Source organism: Thunnus thynnus, chromosome 4, assembly GCF_963924715.1.
Source record: "Thunnus thynnus chromosome 4, fThuThy2.1, whole genome shotgun sequence".
NCBI lineage: Eukaryota > Metazoa > Chordata > Actinopteri > Scombriformes > Scombridae > Thunnus > Thunnus thynnus.
Genome location: NC_089520.1, coordinates 31,573,014 through 31,590,382, shown reverse-complemented (window position 1 = coordinate 31,590,382; position 17,369 = coordinate 31,573,014). Strand labels below are relative to the sequence as shown.

Sequence of the window (17,369 nt, the reverse complement as noted above, 5' to 3'; positions counted from 1 at the left end):
GCAGGTCTTTCATGTGGTGCATCTACAGTACAAGAGCTGAGAATCCAGAATTTATATTCACTTCACGTAAACCTTAAGCTGCATATTAAAACATTTTTCACTGACTTTGGAACATTTCAAATACAGTGGAAACTGCTTATAGTGATCACAGTTACAGTGATGAACCACTTATATGGATCAAAAAGCTTGGGAGAGAATCATTCCTATACAAATACTGTTTAAATAATGCGCTTATAGTAATCAAGTAGTCTGCTCACAGTGTCCATTTTGGGTCTTTTTAATTCTATTTTTTTTTACCGTACTCCTCTGATACAAGTATGATGGGTACTTAATAGCGGTGGTGACACCACTACTCGCGGTAACCTGTCTGCCTCTGACTGGTTACCTGAGGCTGGTGCTGCTTACACATTGAAATCATGACAGGAAAAGTCATTTTCTCTCAATGAAAAAGGTAGTCTCCTTTAAGCTTATGTCAAACTGCCAAAAACAAGCCAACGAGATGCAGCAGCAAAACAACAAGCATTTGAAACAGCTGTGCTGTATTTTGAAACAGTCAATAAAATTCAGTAAATAGCGAAGCTGCCCATTTCATTACTTTATACAATTAATATATTCCTGGAATAAAATTTAAAAAAATGTTTAGAATACTCATCCACTTATAGTGATCAATTTGACCTGGACAGATGTGATCACTATAAGTGATTTCCACTGTATTACATTTTGACATTTTTGTTGTTTTTGTCTGAACAATACAGACAGAAATGTACAAGACTTTGCATTGTCTCTTGTTGACTGCTGTAAGGCCATCTTGTTTCATCTCAGTTACCCGGATGTTTTCAGATTCTGATATTCATCTGTTTAACTTTAGTGACTACTACCAGTGTACGTCGTATAAGATCTTGTAACAATGCAAGGACCCACCTGGGCAAACCAATGTCAATATTCGACCAGCTTTTAGACCTATACACTGTCTTGCTTGAAAACAGGCTAGCACACTGTGGTCTCGTTATAAGGCTAATCGATCCATAGTTTTTATTTTAATTGTACATTATTGTGATAGAGAGCTGTAAGAGGTGCAAATTTTCATTGGCAACTAACAAATTTGCCAGCACTAACTGTGACCCTCAGATTTAGCCAGTTGTAGCTAATTAATGTTACTTCTGTGAGCTAACGTTAGCCAAGCTTCAAAATGAAACTCTGGCTGTCTGGTTAATATGCTTCCTGTATGGCAGTGTTTTATTTTCACTCGGCTAAAGATGGTTTTGTCAAGAAAGAAACACCAGTGTATCATTTATATGTTTGAAACGATAGACTATGTCTGTTCAAAATTAAAGATCTAGTGTTAGCTTCTAGTTTTCCAGACAGTGGGCTAGCAGCTAGCTCGTTAGTAGTTTGTGAGTGTTAATGACTAACAGCTGGTGGAAAGTGGACAGCAGTTGTACTGTAATCTCCCAGTTTATATCCTACTACTTCATTTGTCAATTTTGTAGAAAACGCTAAGCTAAGCTAAGTTACCAAGAAGTTGACTTTTCTTCAACTAACTAGTCTGAAAAAAAGATCTGACAACAAAAAGCTGTCATTTTATCTGATTCTTTTCATGCAGTAACAGGATATATTTGTGATTTTAATTGGTGCAAAGATGTCTTGTTTAATACTATGTAGAGCACCAATACAACAAGCCTTTTTTTTAACTGAAAAAAGACATTTAAATCACAGTTTTGCTCAGTAAAATTACAGTGATATATTTCCCTCCAATTGTTTAGCCCTGTCTCATTGTGTGCCAGAGTTTTATGGATTGGAATTTGTGTAATATACTTGCACCTATTTTATCCTCAGTGTGTTTACCTGCACAGTATGACACCTTTATGCTGTATGTTTTGTTTTCTGTTTTTACTTTATTATTGACTTTCATGCTGGATTTGTCACTCATTACAAATCACATCAGGAAGGAAGACAGGGCTGCTTGACAAGAAACGCACACACACACACACACACACACACACACACACACACACACACATATGCACACAGACTGATGCAGTAAGTTTCCTATGCTGCAGGAGCTCTTGGCATGCCCTTAGAGGGAGGATAGCAGAGACAGGATGAGTATTCATGCCTTCATAGAAACACGGTGCAGTGGCTTATGTGTGTGTGTGTGTGTAATTTGCAGCAACAAGGTCGTATCAGTCCAGGGGTGTGTGTATCCATATTGATGTGTGTGTTTGTTTCCTCAAGTGAACAAAGTCAGAATTAACCTGTTTTAGCTTCAGAACCTGGCTGTGCTGTGATTATATTGTACTGTGTGTGTGTGTGTGTGTGTGTGTGTGTGTGTGTGTGTGTGTGTGTGTCCAGTGGGAATGCTTCTTCATGGAGGCAGTGAGTAGTCTGCTGGGTGTCCCAGTGTGAACTCCAGTCAAACTCTCTGGAGTAACTCCACATTGTGTAACTGTGTCAGCCATGGACTGTTTCTCCCTCTGGGTTTACACTTAGAATGTTGTCTATCTCCTCCTGAGACTGAAAAGTGTGACACAACAGAGCACGTACGTAAAATAACACGTGGCAATGGGGGAGTGAAATCTGAAGATTATTTGGAAAGAGTCTGGCTGGCACTCGGGTAGAAGTATGTGCTGCGCCTGTCTCGGTGGTGAATGCAGGAAAGAGACTTAACGTGGCTCTGAAATCCTTCATAAAGGGATTGGGATCTGAGTTTTGGGGGGGATTCTGTCTGTTCCGTCTTCACTTGTCAAGCTGTAGCGGTTGCCGTGTGAACGTTTAACACTGAAGATCATGAGCAGAATCACTTCTCTTAGAAAATGTCCCACAGCTTGCCGAAGAATGCCTCTCTTACTCACGAATGCTGCAGTAGTGACTGTCTTTATTCTTGTGTAGAATCAAGGCTGCATCGGGGTTAAAGCTGAACAAAATAAGATTCAAGTGTCAGCCAAAGTGTTAATTCTGCAAACGAATTTGAGGAAATGTTGTGGTTCGGTTGGTGCATGAACCTTTTTAGGAAGGAATGAAATACCTTTCAAGGGTTTGAAAGATATATTGTTTCATTTCAGTATTTTAAACTAGAAAGCAGATTATCCACCGGGACAGTATCAAATGTCAGATTGTCAAAATATTAATGTTTTGTTAGGCTCATGTTCGAAACATGAAAAAACATTTTGTTCTTTCATCAGCATTGGCACATATTGTGTTTCCATCCAGCATATTTAAAACAAGACTCCCTGGAGTGTTGTGTGTTTTTTAACTACTTTGATTTTTTTCCCTCTCATTCTAAAGAATCCGACTCTTATAATGATTAGCTTTCATCCTCAATTGAAGTAACTGTTTAGATACTGACTTTGATGGTTGGACTGTTTTCACATTATATATATATGAGACTGAACAGAATCTTTCTTTTAGTGAAAAATCAAATTTTGACAACAACCTTTCCTCAGGACTAGAATCTGTTGTTTCCAGCGTGTCAGATTGTTGCTGTTGAGGTTGAACCTGCTCTGAGGTCAACATGGTCATAAATCTAAAGCTGAGATGTGAAAATCTTAAATCTAGAAACTGCAGGAGCTTGTGTTTAACAGGAAGGAGTGAAAACACTTCTTCACTGTCATAACAACAGCACTGTTGTACTTTTTCTCTCCCTGGTGCCCTCCATGAGCCACACGTCTCCTGTACTGCACACATTTTACACAGTCCTGATGAATACCCCTTTAATGTGCCAGCTGAAAACTGTACAAGGTCTATTTCCTTAAGAATCTGGATGAATGAGACAGTCTTGATATAGTATGCGGTCTTCTTACAAATCTTCATTTAACTTTTAAGACATTTGCAACACAAAAAGACTTCAAACTATCAGCACAATGCACTGAATTCTTTCTGTTTGTCTTAGTGTAATAAGTTATAATGAGGGTTGCTGGAGACTTTAAAGCCTTTTTTAGACTTTATTAGACTCTTGATTCGACTTGACTTGATGTATTCCTGACTAGAATACATCAAGTCAGTAGAAGCCTGAGTGCACCAGTAGTGCAGTTCCTTTGAATGTGAGAAGGCTGAAAACAAAACAGCCTCTGTCTTTCTCTCTTTTACAAACAGGCTGCATATTTGGAGAAGAAAATAAATAGGCTTTAGAGTCAATCTCATCTTCAATTTGGTTTTTTGGTGGTGAAGCAAAAAGAGATGAGAAGAAGCATCTCAATTAGATGTGGAACAGTCTCCTGGCTGCTCTTCAGTACAATACCCATTGTTTTGCACCTCAGAGGCAGTGTTGAGAAAAATCCCAAAATGCACAGTTTAGTCAACCGAAGCACATCTGCTCTGTCCCTGCAGCAGCAGCAGCAGCAGCAGATTAACTGAATCACAATATTCAATTAGTTGTTTAAGTCATTTATCTACTAAAAATACAAAAAAAACATATTTGCTTCTTAACAGTGAGGATTTTAGGCTTTTCTATTTTTTTGTCATTGCCATTTAGTAGCTAAATGAATTACCTATGAATTGATTCTGAAAATACCACTCGCAGCTTTAAAGTAGGATTAGCAGCTAATAGCCACATAAAAGACAAAACCACATTTCTTCTTTCAAAATAATGTACTCTCTCTGTGCATATTTGCCTGCTTAAAGTAACTGATCAACATGTAAACATGCATCTTCAGAGATCAATTCAAATTCACTCAACATGTCATTTTAACTCTTCAGTCAGAAAATATTCTTTTCAAACTATCCACAGGCACAGCTTGTGCGTCTCCTGTCCTCTGACTTTCAATGTGTTTCTGTCTAACCTTGTGGCATAAATGCTGAGCCCCCGCTGGCAGATTGCGCCACAGATGTTGCACAGCACTGCGGGCTGCTCAGAGCCCACTCTCTGCGTTGCTTTTTAAGGACAAGCAGCAGAGGACGCTTTGAGGAGGACAGATCGATGGCAGCAGCGAGTGTGCGTGTGGCAAATCTCATACCGCAGAAAACAAACAGAAGCTTGCACACATACCCAGCTACACTGACACACACACACACACACACACACTTTGTGCTCTCTCTTTATAAACCGCACATTTCAGCGGTTCACAGGGACATAGTTTGGATACATGGTTTGTTGAAGAACCAGATGGTGCTAGGTAATGTTTGATTAGAGTCTGGATTCAGCTTCTCTTTTTTAACTTATCCTGGGTGACTCTTACACAGCAGAATGCAAGAGATGATAATGTTGTTTCATGTTTCACTGGGGTGTGCAGTGTTGGCAATGATGTAGTAGTGCTGAAGAAAAGTTGGATAAAGCATCAAGAGGCCAAAACAACCAACAAGAGAAAAAAGTTTAAAGTAATAGCACTGAGATGGATATACTGTAACTTGCATCAGTTTGATGCAGATTAGTATTTCAACGTTTTTTACCAAAAGATATGCATATTTTTTAAAGCAGCAGATTGGTTATTAGAATCGGTTGGATTTATAAATCTGTGCTTCCTGCTGCAAGAGGCACTGATTACCACATTTACAGTAAACAAAGTCTTCTTATCTCAGCTCAGAGAAATCTTCTGGTAATACAAGAGGGGAAGAAAAACCACTACTCAACAAAAGATAATGTATCCTTATCTGTAGGCCCATTAAGTATATTACAGGAGTCGTTTTCACAAGACTGTTTTTTTGGCATGTGTTCCTTTATTGGACAGTGGGCAGTGAGGAGGCAGACAAGAAACGAGGGGAGAGAGAGATACATGCAACAAAGGTCCCTGGCTGGAATCAAATCAGAGACATTGTGGTTTTGTAGCATGCACAGTAATCATTTGGCTACCGTGCACTCCCAAAGGAATCATTTTTAAAAAGCTAGAAACAACATAATACGACATAATAAGCTCCACAGCTGTCAGAAAGCAGAGCAGGTAGAGGGTGGAGATGCTGTCGATACGGCTGATGCCTCACTAGAAGTAAAAGCAGCCAAATGCAAACTATAAAAGTCTTATCAAAAGAGTGCAGTCACATCCTGTAGTGATTTCACAGTTCACTGAACGTCATGTACACGTGTCATTTTAATTAACTCAAACAACAACTCCCTGTCTTCTGTTTGTTTCCTTTATTAAACATATTTAAATATTGTCTTCATTTGTTGTTACGGCTCTCATTTGTTTTCATTCAGAGTTTTTTCTTACTTAACTGATTCAGTGCAACTGCCGAGGCACATCTGTGGTGTGCTCAGTCTTTGTCTGCTGACATTTAGATATCTGTGAAAATATCACAATACCGAGTGTGTCACATCTGTGACAGTGTTTCCAGTTTTTTCCCCCACCTTTTTTATATTCAAAATGAGCACAAATAAAATCCCAGATTATTTTATTTTATTTTATTATTTACAACACTTTTTGTGGCCTGTATGCCTTGAGGTACACTTTCAAGGTTTATGCAAACTTTCAAAAAGCAGGTGAACTCTATCTGCAGGGTTTCTGCCAGAGGTTTGCAAACCTGGCGGCCTGCTGGGCCTGAGTTGACCCCCGCCGGGCCTAAGCATCGAGGAATTTTTAAAAAAATAATTATTTTAAGATGTTTTCTAAACTAAAATGTGTCATACAAGTAGTGTAGCTCCTTTAAGGAATAGCTCAGTGAATAGCGAGTATGTGGTTGAGAGAGAACATGTGTGTATGACGGTGAGGCTGTGGTGACACCGGTCTACGGCGCCCATAGATGCGGGGACGAGCAAGAGGACGACCACCGCTTAGGACAAGAACTGGAGCAACCCACCTGCCATCTGGTGAGAGACACACCGAGGGCAGGCTGAGCAGGCAGAGAGAGGGAGAGTTTCTGCCGAAAATAAACACAGAGACCCTGGGAGACATGAGAGCAGCTGCTCGCTAACAGCTCTGTGTGTTTACAGCAGAGAGCAGGAGGGAGGACAGACGTCTCACTCCGCTACTTTGTGCTGAGACTCTTCTGCTGCTCTGGATGGTCAGGGAGTAGACAGGCTCAGTTTGTAAGTAACGTGTGTTGGCCGACTATGTATTGATAACACGCTTAGTGTTCTAGAAATTAGTTTTTTTTATATGACAAACATGGGCGCTGATACACAAAAATGAACTAAATGGGTTTTTAAATAAGCAAAACGATAGTGGGGGTGGTGGGCAAGTAATGTAATAACACCGTTAACACCTTCCCCCCCTGCCCCCCGCCAGGCCTAACAGCTTATCAATACAACCTTAATATAAATGCTAAGGATGCTGAAGCCAATTTTAGGTCCTGACATTCTGATGATTCTTTTTAAGCTAGTCTCAGCCTCAGCGCATGATAATTACATGTCACTGTGACGGCTTCCACTGTTATTACAGAGTGCTGCTGCTGCATTGCACCTGCTGAGATCTATGCAGCTTTATCTGCGTGCTGTAATGGAGCTGTTAGCAGATAACACACTAACTGCTTATTATTCCAGGCCTATCAGATCACAAAGGGCATTGTGGGAGAAACAGAGAGAGAGAGAGAGAGAGAGAGCTGCTTCAAACTGGCCTCCTTCTAGGCCCCGTGTCTTCATCTGCAATCAAGATCATGAGCCGCCATCTGTTGTACATGTGAAGCGGGAGAGCTTTTGCTTGTTTTAGCGGCCTGGTGCAGTACAGTGTGGCAAAGGGTCTTCGGCCTGGTTATGAAGTAAAGCTCCTGGATCACAGAGACATTAATTAGTCCAACAGAACGAATTCTTCCTTTCACAGCTCAGCTCCCCTGCAGAGCGCTGCAGCCCGTCACATAGAATACCATATGGTATGGCCTTGTGCCACCTTCTCCCATGGGCACCGGGGGGAGCGAGCTTCAAATGGGCCATGACAGGGACAGTGGGTGATGCTGCAGGCTCTGTTACCATAGTGTCTTGTTTGAAATAATCTCTTGGTTGTGGATCAGTCCGGTAATTTGCGACAGAGACACCGCACACGTCGTCTCCTCTCCTGTCTTCCCTGTGTGTCCTCTCCTCTCACCATCGCAGCACTGCGGTATTTTGCATGCATGTGGAAGAGCCTTAGATAGCCATGCCACGGCTTCATTCTCTGCAGCCTGGCATGGAGAATGTGAATCAGCCTGTAGCCAAAATATTTTGGAGTGCACGCCGCTCTCCTCGGATGATGGAAAAGCTTAGGCCTGGGGTGTGTGTGTGTGTGTGTGTGGAGAAATGGTGGGGAGGTACGTAGACAAGCAAACAAACACTCACACACTGACTCATGTACTCCAGCCGCTGCTTCTTTGTGTGGCGATAGTCTGCACCTGCAGCACGCTAGCCATGCTGATGCACAGGCCCACAGTCGCTCTGCCTCCTCTCACTTTAAGTATCCCATCAGCCAACGGTGGCTGAGTGCCGCTCTAGCTAGCAGGGCAGCAGCAGGATGTGTTCATCTGGCAGAGAGTGCTGCCACTGGGAGCTAGCAGGAGGCCCATTTATGCCGGAATTGCATGTGTCCGGTAACCCTCTCAAGTTTTCTGAATGGCTCCCATCAGAGCACAATGCAGTGACGTTCTGATGAGGTTTTTTTTAATGAACGTCTGCTGCCATTAACATTTATGGAAATATTCTGAAGATGAAAGTAGCAGCTTTCATCTTTCCTTTTCATGCAACAAAGGTGGGAAAATTAGCTTTTTGATCTATGAATCATTGTCTCTCACAATAATTCATTTACCTCAGAAAGGTCACTGATGATTTTTTCTGTAATTCTCTTCAGTGAGGAGAGTACAGTGTAGATCTGACAAATTCTAGGAATTCTGCACTAATCACAAATTCAATGGGATGGTTAAAAAAAAATGCTGCAGGCTTGCTCATGGGAATCCCAACAGTAGCTCCTGTGTATAGCCAGTGTATTGCCAGCTGATCCATCTTGATCCCCTGAGATAAATACAGTAGAAGAGTGTGACTATAACTCAAGGCAACCTGTGAAGAGATGAGTCCTGCTGTGAGGGCTCCTGACACCCACCATTATCCTGTTGATTTATGGCATTCTCTACGACTTGTATGGCTGAAAGGAAATTGGAAAATCCACCTTCGAGGTGACTGTTGTATGTATAAATGGCAGCTCAGTGTTAGGAAGCAGTTAGTTGTGTCCTTCCCCCGGTAGATAACAGAGGCTGGTGGCTGTGTTGTCTTCTCTGGATTTATTCCCACAGAGGACAGCTCTTTCTGATGAACTCTGCTACAAGGGCATGCATATGCAAAACGCAGTTGAGCATGACCATTAGCATAATATTATGCATACGCAGGGTGACACATGGCTTCATTGTCACTTTTCTTGTGCGGGACAGACACAGCCCTGAAATCTTCTATAAATAAAACTCATATTTTTTAATTTAGTAGAAGAGCTGGGGACATAGATTGACCTTGAATACATAAAAAATGCATGAAGAAAACATCTCGAAAGACAAAAGTGTGTTCTTTTTTTTTTCTAGAAACACACTCTGCTGAAATGCACACCTTGTCTTTGGAAACTCACCAAAATGAGGCTCTCGTTTAAAGCAGAGCACATTTTAAAGAAACCCTGTGTGCAGATCAGTTTTCCACTAAAAAGGAAAACTAATCTGAGCCTTGCGCCATCCACGCTAACACTGTGGGAAACAAAGCAGGTATTGTGTCAGTGCTTACAACAGGGTCATGAGGCAAGACTTGCAACTTCCTGGTTGGAAGGGATGGATTTCACAACAGACACAGTTATTTATCTCACTGTTACTATGAACAGGAGAGATGCAGATTCCTCACTGATGTCTGCATGCTGCAGGAGATATGAACAGAGTAGTGACGTGAATGAATGATTATGCTGTGTGTTATTGTTGATTAACATTTAATCAAATTCTGATCAGAAATGTGATCCATTGGATTATGACAACTCAGTTAGTTACCAAAGTTTAAGAAAGAGAGGTGGAGCTCAAGCCCTTTCCAGACATGTGGTCTTCATCTATCTGTTATAGTAATAATTTTTTGTCATTTAGACACATAGTGGGTGTCATTTTTGTAAATGTTCATTATGGCTTTATTCAGGCATGACAGGACTGTTACAGAAAGAAGCACAATGAAAGTCATGACATCAAGGAACAAGTCTGAAATGAATTCTGTTGCATAATTATTTCATTTTATTTATTGATCTATAATGACAACACACATTTCTGAAAATGTGCCAGTGTTAGCCAGCCAGCTAATTTTCAACTGCAGTCCTTTAGCGAGATATTCTGACACCAGTTTAGCGACATGTTAATAATTGCACACGAGAGACAACAAGATGCTATAAAGGCAACAATAGTAACACAACAAGCATTCTCAAGACAGTGCCCCAGCCATGCAGAGAAACACCAAACAGCAAAACATTAATGCAGTAAAGCAACAGCAGAAACAATATCCACTATACAGTACAGATTAATTCAGTATCAATAAATTATTCTTTATATCAATTTGATATTGACAGCACAGAGATAACAAGAAAGATGGGGAGAGAGATGGGAAATGACATGCAACAAAGCTCCCTTTTTTCTTTTTTGAACCACAGGATTTTGTGGTTTTGTGCGCCTCAAACCCCAAACTACGGGGGCGCCCCACAAATCACTGTTTTTATATGAACAATAGGTCAAACGGCTATGGGAAAGTCATCGCTCGTGACAACAAGTTGTTGCTCACCACTTTCATTGAAAGCACATTTGAAAGGGATCTTTTAATAGCCAGTATAAACAAGAGGAATGATTACAGCAGGGAAAACCTCTGTCAGTCTTCATGTGGACACCAGACTGTTGTTTTAAGACAGACTTGAAAAACTGTGAGCTTATTCTTGTTAGGCTATAGCAGCACAAAGTTAAATACATGTATTATAAATATATATTTTATTAAATAAATGCATGTCTTAATAAGAGAGCTGTAATACATTTATCAATGAGAGTATGAATTCATTCTTTTGAAGCTTTTTGAAGCCGTTGGAAGCGTTACAAGGTCCTAGTGAGACTGCTGTCATGACTCATGTAAGAATAAATCAGACACTATTCAGACATGGGGACAACATGTGCAATTGTCATCACATTGAGATGGCGGCTTAGATTGTGGACTGCAATGTCAACAAGTACTCTTGCAATCATTGTCTGCATTCAAATTGATTGCAATGCTGTTGATTCATTTCTGCATAAAAATAAACATAACAAAAATGCACAATAAACAATGCAAAACAGTGCAGGAAAATTTTGAAAATCCAGAGGAGAAGAAAGGAGAAGAAAACTGAAAGAAGTGTTAGAATAAATATGGAATTTATACATAAGAACAAAAAGAAAAATAAATTAATCTAGACCTAATGCAGTAAGCGAAATCAAAGAGAAAGTGAGAGTGTGTTGCGTGGGAGGAAGTGTGTGTGTGTGTGTGTTTGTGTATTGCTTCAAAGGGAAAGGGAAAATGAGGGTGAGACTAACCACTCTTGTTACAGTGAATAGCAGGAATGGACCCAAATGCAGAGACCGAAGGAAACTCTTTATTTGGCGTGAGCCTCAAAACAAAAGCTAACAGAACAGGGAGCTCAGGCATCTAAACAGAACCAACAGAACAATATAAAAGTCACAGGAGACACTGAGAACAGGAACCAGGAACACAGACCAGACACACAGGAGACACTGAGACACAGGAATGATGAACACTGACCATAAACGCAGACAACTCGACCAAGACTGAACTGAAAGCTGGACTATAAATACACACTAAACTAATCAGGGAATGGGGAACAGGTGACTAGACACAAGGGCAGGCTGGGAGTGATTGGCTTAGGGAAACACAGGGAGCAGGGCAGGGCTGACGAGACCGATACAGGGCAGGTGTAGGGAAGATACAGAGCGGGGCAGAGCTCATGAGGGTAATGCAGGGCTGGTGAGAGGAGGAGCTCATGAATACAGGAGGAGAAAACACAGAGAAACCAGAAAACCAAAAACACAATACCCTAAGCTAACCAACAAAAGCAGTCCTTCAAACCCACCACCCAAATTATAACAAGCAAAACCATATTACCAGAAAGACTTGACAACAGAAGCGTAACACAGGGAACCCCAAAGAACACAAAAACGCAAAGAGTCCAAAAATCAAACAGAAAGTCCAGGCAGGATGTGACAATGTCTTGTTTGAAATTGTCAAGAGATGTGGATATATTGACAGCGTGACTTGAACTGTGGCACCATCAAGTTCGTCTTCATCTCGTGGAGAACAAATGGCAGCTTGTGTGGGAATATGGTGAGTTGTAGGACGCTGGCGTGTCTTGTGTTATAGGTTCGAACTTGTGAACTGAACAGAAAGCTTGAAAGGATAATGGAAGAGACTTTAACTGAGGTACAGTATGTATGTCTTCATAAATTACACATTTTGTCAGTCTGCCTGCTGACAGTAGGCTATGAAATGTGCAAATGATATATTAATATTTTCAGTATAAGAATGTGTTTGTCCAAACATCCTTATCTGTTTTTGTGATCAAATGACCTTTAAGTCAGCTACACTAAACACTGAAAATGACAAACTGCACTGACCTGTTTGTTGTTGTTTTTTTTGTCATCAGGGCTTTACTGAAAGGCAAAAACAGCTGTAATTGTGGTTCTAAGCAGGAAATAATTTTCCTGTTCAGAGATAATAGTGGTGAACAATCTGGTTTGGGAAGTGCAACCATTGTGACAGTCTCTCATTAACTGGAGCACAGCGGAGGCTTCACGCCGAGACAATTACACACTGGCCTTTGAGAATGTGACAACACTTTTTGACAGGAACTGATAAAACAGGAGGCATCTAGGCTTTCATCTCAAAGTATTTTGCCCAAGATTAATTTATATGCAACAGATTGTATGTATCTGATTGGACAAATGTGGATCAAACTGTTTTTTTTCATTGTCAGTACAAAGCAGATTCAAATTATTTCCATTTGGCAAAGAGAGTTTGATTTCTTGCCATGAAATAATAATTATTCAGACAAAATGGGCTTTGAGAAGAAACAACTACTGTTGGAAGACTGTTTTGGATGCGACAGACAATTGTAGCCTGGACACTCACAAGAGACAAAAGAGAATATCTCAAAAACAACTGAAGGGTAATGCCTTTAAGTAGCATGGCTCAGTGTGTCATACTTGTGATTGTTATAATGTAGCGCAGCTTTGACAATGCGCTTACAAGCCAACAAGCTTTGTCGTGCCACCATGTGTTTCCCTGCCCCCAAGGTTCATGATGATGCCTGTTCAACTGCCCATGTGCTCTCACACCCATGTCCTCATTTCCCTGCTTTAAACTCCCGTTAGCATGCTATGTTTCCCTTTAGCTACGCTGCTTTTGCTCATTTATCACAGTATCAGCTGTGAGAGGGGAGATGATGGAGGAGGTTTGAGGGTGGGGGGGGGGACTTTGCATTCGTAGTCCCTCTGGTGCTTCGCGTCTGGCAGCTTCAGGGACAGATCCGTCAGTGGCGAGGTGTCCCTCCTAGTGCATGCACCAGTGGTCTCCAGCGCAGCACGGGAAAGGTCAGCTTCCATTAGATGCACTGTGACAGAATGATGTCTCTGCAGCAGTTTATACCCGCCTGCTGTTGGCTCCCGGTAATTCTGCTCTCTATGTGCGACTATGTGTGTTCATATTCATCTAAAAATGGCCACCTTTAATTTAGCCAAGTGCCAAACTGTACCGCTTTACGCTCAGATTCCTATTCTGCTGCGAGGAAGCCAAACACGTGTTAGCACTACATGGAGGAAAAATTTTTCTCTTAGGGTGATTTCAGACGTGTTGCAGGAATGTGAAGCTTGAGGAGTCACGCAGTTGCTGCCGCTGTCTTTTACTTCAGCCTTGGTCTTTCCATTCAGGCCTCATCTGTCATCATCTATTGGTAGAGGCTCACCTAGGAAACTTAGCAGAGTAATGAGGTGGTACTACAGCTTCAAGAGGTATTAGGACTCCATCGTCATCTTAGGAACACAATACCACCAGAGTGGAAAAACACACAGCATACCATAATGCATTGGCGTTTTGTAAAAAAGCGCCCTGGGCGATACTTGAGTGGCTCCCATCAGTGTTACACTGTAGTTGTCAGTGTGTATGACAGGCCATGTGTTTATATGTGTTGTTGGTGAATGAGAGCAGTGTCCTTGAGCCTCTCATCCTTCTCTCTGACAGAACGACCTCTCACTGACATATCTACTGCAGTGTGCCGGAGATCAGTGCAGTCGAGACATGCCAGACAGAAGTGTTGCTGCTTTCTAGGAGGAAGTGCCAGAGTTGTTGACAACTTGATGAGGTGTTTAGATTTTATTGCCCAGCACAGTAGCAGCTGCCCGCTGATCTTAGAATATATTAGAACACATGTGAGACCAATACTATAGAGTTGCAAAATGGGATCAGTTGCTGGTTGTGGAAATATTTTTCCTAATGAAAATGTGTATTTGTGATCCCCTTACTTTTCCTTCAGTGCCACCATGAAGTTGAGATTTCTGGTGGCGTGAAATGTTTGGATTCATTGCCATGAAATTGGGTACAGTTATTCACGTTATCTTTGGTGATCCCCTGCACTTTCCAACTAGCGCCACCATCTGGTCAGAATTTTACCTGCACAGCACTTTGCTTTATGACTAGATACAAAACCAATGATATTCCCATCAGCCTCAGCTATGCTTTGTGTTTAGTGCAAATTAGCTAAATGTTAGCATGCTAGCTAGCTAAGCTAACTATATGGTGAATATGGTAAACATTATACCTGGCAAACATCAACATGTCATTGTCATTGTGAGGATGTTAGCATGTTAGCATGCGGTTGGCTCATGATAACCAGGTGCCTAAGACACTGAACCACATCAGAGCTGCAGCACATTTGTCATTGCATTCGGAACAAAACATTAGAGCATTTTTGTTAAATTCATCCAACACTGACCCAGAATCCAAAAATGAACTGATAGATACTGCTGAATGTAAAATCAGGTTTCTCCAAAACATAACTCATTTAATTTCAGTTCAGTTTGTCTCTCAAAGGGCAATTTGCGGCAAGTGAAGTACACATACACAATTAATTTACATACATAAAGACAATCTAAAAAATACAAATTGACAATGTTAGAAAGAGTTGAAATACACAAGGATTAATGGCAGTGGCTGGTGGTATAATGATTGTGTTAAAATTGCAGTGCATACAACAGAATTAAAAGCTTGGTGGTCTGATATTTTGTACCGAAAGTCTTCTCTCCCGAAGTTCTTGTGTACACAGTTGTGTGCCTAACTTTTTATCAAAGAAGCAGGTACCTTGTAATGCATTTTTCAGGAAGTGGCAACCTCCAGGGCTGAAAAATGAAGCCAATATGGAGGTGCCAAAAACTGCACTTCCTTGAATGGCCACTTGAGGCTGGCTCCATAAGCGAGTCAATCCCTATAGACCTCCATGTTAAAATGCCCAACTTTACAGCAGAAATAAACATGTTTACAGTCTGGTACAAAAAACAGTTTTGGTCTCTATAGCTAATTTCCCCTTTCATGACAACTATACGGGAGGTGAATTTTTTTATAACTCACCCGTTTAAATTTTATTAAGCCATAAAGCATAATTAAGGATGTGGTCGCTTTGAGTGACAGGTCACTAGCCGCTAGGTGGCTTGTTTCAGCAACCAGGCTTCATTCAGCCCACCTCAGCTCCAACTCTTTGCCCATTTTGGATTAGCTGGGGGTTAGGCGGAGTCAGGCACTGCCAAGATGGAGATGGCCGGAGCCGCCCACTTTGAGCTTCAAAACCTCTCTTCAGAAACCAATGGGTGACATCATGTTTCATGCCCATCCAAGCCTTCAAAGTGCTCCAACTGCCAGTCACCTGACGTTTTTGAAAATGACCAGGATCTTCAATTACAAAACTCTGGATTACTGAAATAACTCCCATCACAGCCTGTATAGGCTATTTATCACCACTATTGCTTCATGATAACAGTAATAGTGTAGATTCACTTTCAAATTTGACACTTTCCAAGATGAAATATGTTAATACAATAAAACAATTCAGCCATGAATGATAGCTGTAGCTGCAGACCCTACATGACTATATTGCAAACAGTTGAATCCATTCTGTTTGAAAAAACACTGTAATAATATTTTATGAAAAACGTCCACAAGCTAGTCAGGGTGTAGTAGGTATTGTGTTGTGTCTTTCTCTTTTGGCAGTGCGGTACTCTATATGATTACTCTGCATTTTGCACCAATGGATAAATGTGATTAAGACCACAGAGCAGGGCCATGGATTGTACAATGGATTAGAGTTGTGTGCTGGCCAAATAGTGATGACTGTGCTGCGTGAGATGAGGAGCAGGTTATGGTAGATGATAGAGGAGGGTTAGCAGCAGCGGCCTGCATCTCTGCCTCAACCTCTCCGTCTGTCCCCGGGTGTGACGAGAAATGGTGTGTGCAGCTCCTCCACCGCTAACCGGAGGGGAGGCTACTGCTTGACATTTTCTTTGAGTCACGATGCCGCATCAGCTCATTTCCTCCCTCTTGTCATTTCTTATCTTTTCCGTTTATCCTTGATCCCTCTGTCTTTTATGCTACCTCATCTTTTGGCCTCTCATCTTCCCTCCTTGTTCAGTTTGTCTTTCTGTTTTTCTGTCACTCCTCTGAGGAGAGAGACGATGGGCTGGGGAAAAAAAAAAAAAAAAAAAAGAGTACTCTATGCTGTTACCATGGCAACTGCATCTCGGAGCTGAGCCAGTACTCTTCCACAGACATGCGTGCTCCCTCTCTCATTCTCCCTCCACTCGCCTTACTTAGATTAAAGCGTACCTCTGATGAGGATGAGGAGAAAGAGGCAGGAGAGACAAGGGAGAAGGCTGTGCTTGTTAGGGAAGAGTAGTGTTTCATAACCCTCCAAGGAAACAATGTGTTTTTCTTTGTGATGAATTATTATTACTTATGGCACATATCAAAGAAAGAGATTGTCAGTGAACTATGCACAGTGTACAACACCAGAAACAAGCAGTGTATTCCTGCCCTGTAAAGTGCTTTCTTCTCCTCTGCAGAGCTCTCGGTCGCTGGGTTGACAGAGGCGATTGTGGGTAATGGTCTGTTACAGGAAATTAATGCATTTGCAGGGCTCTACTGCCTCATTCTGTGACATCAATCAGTGTTAATTTGGCAATTAATCTGATTTAATGAGAAGATGTCTCAATAAGGGACCCCATTTACCACAACTAACTTTGGATTATTTGATTTGTATTCTCAATTTTATGCACTTGCATGCACGTGTGCGCATGTGTCCTCGTAGGGCCTTTTCATTATTGGCTGACATGTATGGTACAAATCTTTTATGACCACTTCAAAGCAACAGTAACTATCGATTTGTGTATGGTTAGAAAATGTGTCACGGTTGTCTGTACACTCGTTAATGTGTTCAGAACAGCAGTGAAAAATGTCCACG

General features: G+C 41.4%; 1 protein-coding gene across 9 annotated transcripts in view; it reads left to right on the top strand.

The window, feature by feature from the left end:
- LOC137182058 (band 4.1-like protein 1) overlaps positions 1 to 17,369 on the top strand; it is an 80,489-nt gene that overhangs the window by 22,464 nt on the left and 40,656 nt on the right. The window contains exon 1 of one of the 9 annotated variants that reach the window (XM_067588322.1): positions 11,209 to 12,193. The exons of the other annotated variants lie outside the window; for them this stretch is intronic. The gene's annotated coding sequence lies outside the window, so the exon portion shown is untranslated. Of the gene's footprint in view, positions 1 to 11,208; positions 12,194 to 17,369 lie in introns of those variants that run through there. 9 annotated transcript variants of the gene reach the window in all.